Genomic DNA, 7,837 nt, shown 5'->3' with positions numbered 1-7,837 from the left:
ACTTCCATGGGCATTATTCCTCCCCGGGACCTACAGCCAAGTGTGGCCGGGGAACAGTGACTCTTGGACGGATAGGCCAAGTGGCTGCTCCCGCTGACTTGCCCCTTTGGAAGTAGGAGCTCCTACTTCCATGGGCATTATTCCTCCCCGGGACCTACTGCCAAGTGTGGCCGGGGAACAGTGACTCTTGGCCGGATAGGCCAAGTGGCTGCTCCCGCTGACTTGCCCCTTTGGAAGTAGGAGCTCTTACTTCCATGGGCATTATTCCTCCCCGGGACCTACTGCCAAGTGTGGCCGGGGGACAGTGACATGTGGCCGGATAGGCCAAGTGGCTTCTCCCGCTGACTTGCCCCTTTGGAAGTAGGAGCTCTTACTTCCATGGGCATTATTCCTCCCCGGGACCTACTGCCAAGTGTTGCCGGGGGACAGTGACATGTGGCCGGATAGCCCAAGTGGCTTCTCCCGCTGACTTGCCCCTTTGGAAGTAGGAGCTCCTACTTCCATGGGCATTATTCCTCCCCGGGACCTCCTGCCAAGTGTGGCCGGGGAACAGTGACTCTTGGCCGGATAGGCCAAGTGGCTTCTCCCGCTGACTTGCCCCTTTGGAAGTAGGAGCTCCTACTTCCATGGGCATTATTCCTCCCCGGGACCTACTGCCAAGTGTGGCCGGGGAACAGTGACTCTTGGCCGGATAGGCCAAGTTGCTTCTCCCGCTTACTTTCCCCTTTGGAAGTAGGAGCTCCTACTTCCATGGGCATTATTCCTCCCCGGGACCTACTGCCAAGTGTGGCCGGGGAACAGTGACTCTTGGCCGGATAGGCCAAGTGGCTTCTCCCGCTGACTTGACCCTTTGGAAGTAGGAGCTCCTACTTCCATGGGCATTATTCCTCCCCGGGACCTCCTGCCAAGTGTGGCCGGGGAACAGTGACTCTTGGCCGGATAGGCCAAGTTGCTTCTCCCGCTGACTTGCCCCTTTGGAAGTAGGAGCTCCTACTTCCATGGGCACTATACCTCTCGGGGACTTAGAGCCAAGTGTCTTCACCCTTTGGAGGTAGTAGCTCCTACTTCCATGGGCATTATTCCTCCCCGGGACCTCCTGCCAAGTGTGGCCGGGGAACAGTGACTCTTGTTCGGATAGGCCAAGTCACTTCTCCCGCTGACTTGCCCCTTTGGAAGTAGGAGCTCCTACTTCCATGGGCATTATTCCTCCCCGGGACCTACTGCCAAGTGTGACCGGGGAACAGTGACTCTTGGCCGGATAGGCCAAGTGGCTTCTCCCGCTGACTTGACCCTTTGGAAGTAGGAGCTCCTACTTCCATGGGCATTATTCCTCCCCGGGACCTACTGCCAAGTGTGGCCGGGGAACAGTGACTCTTGCCTGGGTAGGCCAAGTGGCTTCTCCCGCTGACTTGCCCCTTTGGAAGTAGGAGCTCCTACTTCCATGGGCATTATTCCTCCCCGGGACCTACTGCCAAGAGTGGCCGGGGGACAGTGACATGTGGCCGGATAGGCCAAGTGGCTTCTCCCGCTGACTTGCCCCTTTGGAAGTAGGAGCTCCTACTTCCATGGGCATTATTCCTCCCCGGGACCTACTGCCAAGAGTGGCCGGGGGACAGTGACATGTGGCCGGATAGGCCAAGTGGCTTCTCCCGCTGACTTGCCCCTTTGGAAGTAGGAGCTCCTACTTCCATGGGCATTATTCCTCCCCGGGACCTACTGCCAAGTGTGGCCGGGGAACAGTGACTCTTGGCCGGATAGGCCAAGTGGCTTCTCCCGCTGACTTGCCCCTTTGGAAGTAGGAGCTCTTACTTCCATGGGCACTATACCTCTCGGGGACTTACAGCCAAGTGTCTTCACTCTTTGGAGGTAGTAGCTCCTACTTCCATGGGCATTATTCCTCCCCGGGACCTACTGCCAAGTGTGGCCGGGGGACAGTGACATGTGGCCGGATAGGCCAAGTGGCTTCTCCCGCTGACTTGCCCCTTTGGAAGTAGGAGCTCTTACTTCCATGGGCATTATTCCTCCCCGGGACCTACAGCCAAGTGTGGCCGGGGAACAGTGACTCTTGGACGGATAGGCCAAGTGGCTGCTCCCGCTGACTTGCCCCTTTGGAAGTAGGAGCTCCTACTTCCATGGGCATTATTCCTCCCCGGGACCTACTACCAAGTGTGGCCGGGGAACAGTGACTCTTGGCCGGATAGGCCAAGTGGCTGCTCCCGCTGACTTGCCCCTTTGGAAGTAGGAGCTCTTACTTCCATGGGCATTATTCCTCCCCGGGACCTACTGCCAAGTGTGGCCGGGGGACAGTGACATGTGGCCGGTTAGGCCAAGTGGCTTCTCCCGCTGACTTGCCCCTTTGGAAGTAGGAGCTCTTACTTCCATGGGCATTATTCCTCCCCGGGACCTACTGCCAAGTGTGGCCGGGGGACAGTGACATGTGGCCGGATAGCCCAAGTGGCTTCTCCCGCTGACTTGCCCCTTTGGAAGTAGGAGCTCCTACTTCCATGGGCATTATTCCTCCCCGGGACCTACTGCCAAGTGTGGCCGGGGAACAGTGACTCTTGGCCGGATAGGCCAAGTGGCTTCTCCCGCTGACTTGCCCCTTTGGAAGTAGGAGCTCTTACTCCCATGGGCAGTATACCTCTCGGGGACTTAGAGCCAAGTGTCTTCACCCTTTGGAGGTAGTAGCTCCTACTTCCATGGGCATTATTCCTCCCCGGGACCTACTGCCAAGTGTTGCCGGGGAACAGTGACTCTTGGCCGGATAGAACTAGTGGCTTCTCCCGCTGACTTGCCCCTTTGGAAGTAGGAGCTCCTACTTCCATGGGCATTATTCCTCCCCGGGACCTACTGCCAAGTGTGGCCGGGGAACAGTGACTCTTGGCCGGATAGGCCAAGTGGCTTCTCCCGCTGACTTGCCCCTTTGGAAGTAGGAGCTCCTACTTCCATGGGCATTATTCCTCCCCGGGACCTACTGCCAAGTGTGGCCGGGGAACAGTGACTCTTGGCCGGATAGAACTAGTGGCTTCTTCCGCTGACTTGCCCCTTTGGAAGTAGGAGCTCCTACTTCCATGGGCATTATTCCTCCCCGGGACCTACAGCCAAGCTTGGCCGGGGGACAGTGACATGTGGCCGGATAGGCCAAGTGGCTTCTCCCGCTGACTTGCCCCTTTGGAAGTAGGAGCTCTTACTTCCATGGGCATTATTCCTCCCCGGGACCTACTGCCAAGTGTGGCCGGGGAACAGTGACTCTTGGCCGGATAGGCCAAGTGGCTTCTCCCGCTGACTTGCCCCTTTGGAGGTAGGAGCTCCTACTTCCATGGGCATTATTCCTCCCCGGGACCTACTGCCAAGTGTGGCCGGGGAACAGTGACTCTTGGCCGGGTAGGCCAAGTGGCTTCTCCCGCTGACTTGCCCCTTTGGAAGTAGGAGCTCCTACTTCCATGGGCATTATTCCTCCCCGGGACCTACTGCCAAGTGTGGCCGGGGAACAGTGACTCTTGGCCGGATAGGCCAAGTGGCTTCTCCCGCTGACTTGCCCCTTTGGAAGTAGGAGCTCCTACTTCCATGGGCATTATTCCTCCCCGGGACCTACTGCCAAGTGTGGCCGGGGAACAGTGACTCTTGGCCGGATAGAACTAGTGGCTTCTTCCGCTGACTTGCCCCTTTGGAAGTAGGAGCTCCTACTTCCATGGGCATTATTCCTCCCCGGGACCTACAGCCAAGCTTGGCCGGGGGACAGTGACATGTGGCCGGATAGGCCAAGTGGCTTCTCCCGCTGACCTGCCCCTTTGGAAGTAGGAGCTCTTACTTCCATGGGCATTATTCCTCCCCGGGACCTACTGCCAAGTGTGGCCGGGGAACAGTGACTCTTGGCCGGATAGGCCAAGTGGCTTCTCCCGCTGACTTGCCCCTTTGGAAGTAGGAGCTCCTACTTCCATGGGCATTATTCCTCCCCGGGACCTACAGCCAAGCTTGGCCGGGGGACAGTGACATGTGGCCGGATAGGCCAAGTGGCTTCTCCCGCTGACCTGCCCCTTTGGAAGTAGGAGCTCTTACTTCCATGGGCATTATTCCTCCCCGGGACCTACTGCCAAGTGTGGCCGGGGAACAGTGACTCTTGGCCGGGTAGGCCAAGTGGCTTCTCCCGCTGACTTGCCCCTTTGGAGGTAGGAGCTCCTACTTCCATGGGCATTATTCCTCCCCGGGACCTACTGCCAAGAGTGGCCGGGGAACAGTGACTCTTGGCCGGATAGGCCAAGTGGCTTCTCCCGCTGACTTGCCCCTTTGGAGGTAGTAGCTCCTACTTCCATGGGCATTATTCCTCCCCGGGACCTACTGCCAAGTGTGGCCGGGGAACAGTGACTCTTGGCCGTGTAGGCCAAGTGGCTTCTCCCGCTGACTTGCCCCTTTGGAAGTAGGAGCTCCTACTTCCATGGGCACTATTCCTCTCCGGGACCTACTGCCAAGTGTGGCCGGGGAACAGTGACTCTTGGCCGGATAGGCCAAGTGGCTTCTCCCGCTGACTTGCCCCTTTGGAAGTAGGAGCTCTTACTCCCATGGGCAGTATACCTCTCGGGGACTTAGAGCCAAGTGTCTTCACCCTTTGGAGGTGGTAGCTCCTACTTCCATGGGCATTATTCCTCCCCGGGACCTACTGCCAAGTGTGGCCGGGGAACAGTGACTCTTGGCCGGATAGAACTAGTGGCTTCTCCCGCTGACTTGCCCCTTTGGAAGTAGGAGCTCCTACTTCCATGGGCATTATTCCTCCCCGGGACCTATTGCCAAGTGTGGCCGGGGAACAGTGACTCTTGGCCGGATAGGCCAAGTGGCTTCTCCCGCTGACTTGCCCCTTTGGAAGTAGGAGCTCCTACTTCCATGGGCATTATTCCTCCCCGGGACCTACTGCCAAGTGTGGCCGGGGAACAGTGACTCTTGGCCGGGTAGGCCAAGCGGCTTCTCCCGCTGACTTGCCCCTTTGGAAGTAGGAGCTCCTACTTCCATGGGCATTATTCCTCCCCGGGACCTACTGCCAAGTGTGGCCGGGGAACAGTGACTCTTGGCCGGGTAGGCCAAGTGGCTTCTCCCGCTGACTTGCCCCTTTGGAAGTAGGAGCTCTTACTCCCATGGGCAGTATACCTCTCGGGGACTTAGAGCCAAGTGTCTTCACCCTTTGGAGGTAGTAGCTCCTACTTCCATGGGCATTATTCCTCCCCGGGACCTACTGCCAAGTGTAGCCGGGGAACAGTGACTCTTGGCCGGATAGAACTAGTGGCTTCTCCCGCTGACTTGCCCCTTTGGAAGTAGGAGCTCCTACTTCCATGGGCATTATTCCTCCCCGGGACCTATTGCCAAGTGTGGCCGGGGAACAGTGACTCTTGGCCGGATAGGCCAAGTGGCTTCTCCCGCTGACTTGCCCCTTTGGAAGTAGGAGCTCCTACTTCCATGGGCATTATTCCTCCCCGGGACCTACTGCCAAGTAAGGCCGGGGAACAGTGACTCTTGGCCGGATAGAACTAGTGGCTTCTTCCGCTGACTTGCCCCTTTGGAAGTAGGAGCTCCTACTTCCATGGGCATTATTCCTCCCCGGGACCTACAGCCAAGTGTGGCCGGGGGACAGTGACATGTGGCCGGATAGGCCAAGTGGCTTCTCCCGCTGACTTGCCCCTTTGGAAGTAGGAGCTCCTACTTCCATGGGCATTATTCCTCCCCGGGACCTACTGCCAAGTGTGGCCGGGGAACAGTGACTCTTGGCCGGGTAGGCCAAGTGGCTTCTCCCGCTGACTTTCCCCTTTGGAAGTAGGAGCTCCTACTTCCATGGGCATTATTCCTCCCGGGACCTACTGCCAAGTGTGGCCGGGGAACAGTGACTCTTGGCCGGGTAGGCCAAGTGGCTTCTCCCGCTGACTTGCCCCTTTGGAAGTAGGAGCTCTTACTCCCATGGGCAGTATACCTCTCGGGGACTTAGAGCCAAGTGTCTTCACCCTTTTTAGGTAGTAGCTCCTACTTCCATGGGCATTATTCCTCCCCGGGACCTACTGCCAAGTGTAGCCGGGGAACAGTGACTCTTGGCCGGATAGAACTAGTGGCTTCTCCCGCTGACTTGCCCCTTTGGAAGTAGGAGCTCCTACTTCCATGGGCATTATTCCTCCCCGGGACCTACTGCCAAGAGTGGCCGGGGAACAGTGACTCTTGGCCGGATAGGCCAAGTGGCTTCTCCCGCTGACTTGCCCCTTTGGAAGAAGGAGCTCCTACTTCCATGGGCATTATTCCTCCCCGGGACCTACTGCCAAGTAAGGCCGGGGAACAGTGACTCTTGGCCGGATAGAACTAGTGGCTTCTTCCGCTGACTTGCCCCTTTGGAAGTAGGAGCTCCTACTTCCATGGGCATTATTCCTCCCCGGGACCTACAGCCAAGCTTGGCCGGGGGACAGTGACATGTGGCCGGATAGGCCAAGTGGCTTCTCCCGCTGACTTGCCCCTTTGGAGGTAGGAGCTCTTACTTCCATGGGCATTATTCCTCTCCGGGACCTACAGCCAAGTGTGGCCGGGGAACAGTGAAACTTGGCCGGATAGGCCAAGTGGCTGCTCCCGCTGACTTGCCCCTTTGGAAGTAGGAGCTCCTACTTCCATGGGCATTATTCCTCCCCGGGACCTATAGCCAAGTGTGGCCGGGGGACAGTGACATGTGGCCGGATAGGCCGAGCGGCTTCTCCCGCTGACGTCATCGCTTTGGAAGTAGGAGCTCCTACTTCCATGGGCTTGTTCCTCCCCGGGACTTGCCGCCAAGTCTGGCCGGGGGACAGTGACATGTGGCCGGATAGGCCAACTGGCTGCTCCCGCTGAGCCCCTACTTCCATGGGCTTGTTCGTCCCCCGGGACTTGCCGCCAAGTCTGGCCGGGGAACAGTGACATGCCGCCGGATTCGGCCGAGCGGCTGCTCCCGCTGACGTCATCGCTTTGGAAGTAGGAGCTCCTACTTCCATGGGCTTGTTCCTCCCCGGGACTTGCCGCCAAGTCTGGCCGGGGGACAGTGACATGTGGCCGGATAGGCCAACTGGCTGCTCCCGCTGAGCCCCTACTTCCATGGGCTTGTTCGTCCCCGGGACTTGCCGCCAAGTCTGGCCGGGGAACAGTGACATGCCGCCGGATACGGCCGAGCGGCTGCTCCCGCTGACGTCATCGCTTTGGAAGTAGGAGCTCCTACTTCCATGGGCTTGTTCCTCCCCGGGACTTGCCGCCAAGTCTGGCCGGGGGACAGTGACATGTGGCCGGATAGGCCAACTGGCTGCTCCCGCTGAGCCCCTACTTCCATGGGCTTGTTCGTCCCCGGGACTTGCCGCCAAGTCTGGCCGGGGAACAGTGACATGCCGCCGGATACGGCCGAGCGGCTGCTCCCGCTGACGTCATCGCTTTGGAAGTCGGAGCTCCTACTTCCATGGGCTTGTTCCTCCCCGGGACTTGCCGCCAAGTCTGGCCGGGGGACAGTGACATGTGGCCGGATAGGCCAACTGGCTGCTCCCGCTGAGCCCCTACTTCCATGGGCTTGTTCGTCCCCGGGACTTGCCGCCAAGTCTGGCCGGGGAACAGTGACATGCCGCCGGATACGGCCGAGCGGCTGCTCCCGCTGACGTCATCGCTTTGGAAGTCGGAGCTCCTACTTCCATGGGCTTGTTCCTCCCCGGGACTTGCCGCCAAGTCTGGCCGGGGGACAGTGACATGTGGCCGGATAGGCCAACTGGCTGCTCCCGCTGAGCCCCTACTTCCATGGGCTTGTTCGTCCCCGGGACTTGCCGCCAAGTCTGGCCGGGGAACAGTGACATGCCGCCGGATACGG

The sequence above is a fragment of the Engystomops pustulosus genome, unplaced genomic scaffold, assembly GCF_040894005.1.
Source record: "Engystomops pustulosus unplaced genomic scaffold, aEngPut4.maternal MAT_SCAFFOLD_406, whole genome shotgun sequence".
In the NCBI taxonomy this organism is placed as follows: Eukaryota; Metazoa; Chordata; class Amphibia; order Anura; family Leptodactylidae; genus Engystomops; species Engystomops pustulosus.
This window is presented reverse-complemented; position numbering follows the sequence as displayed.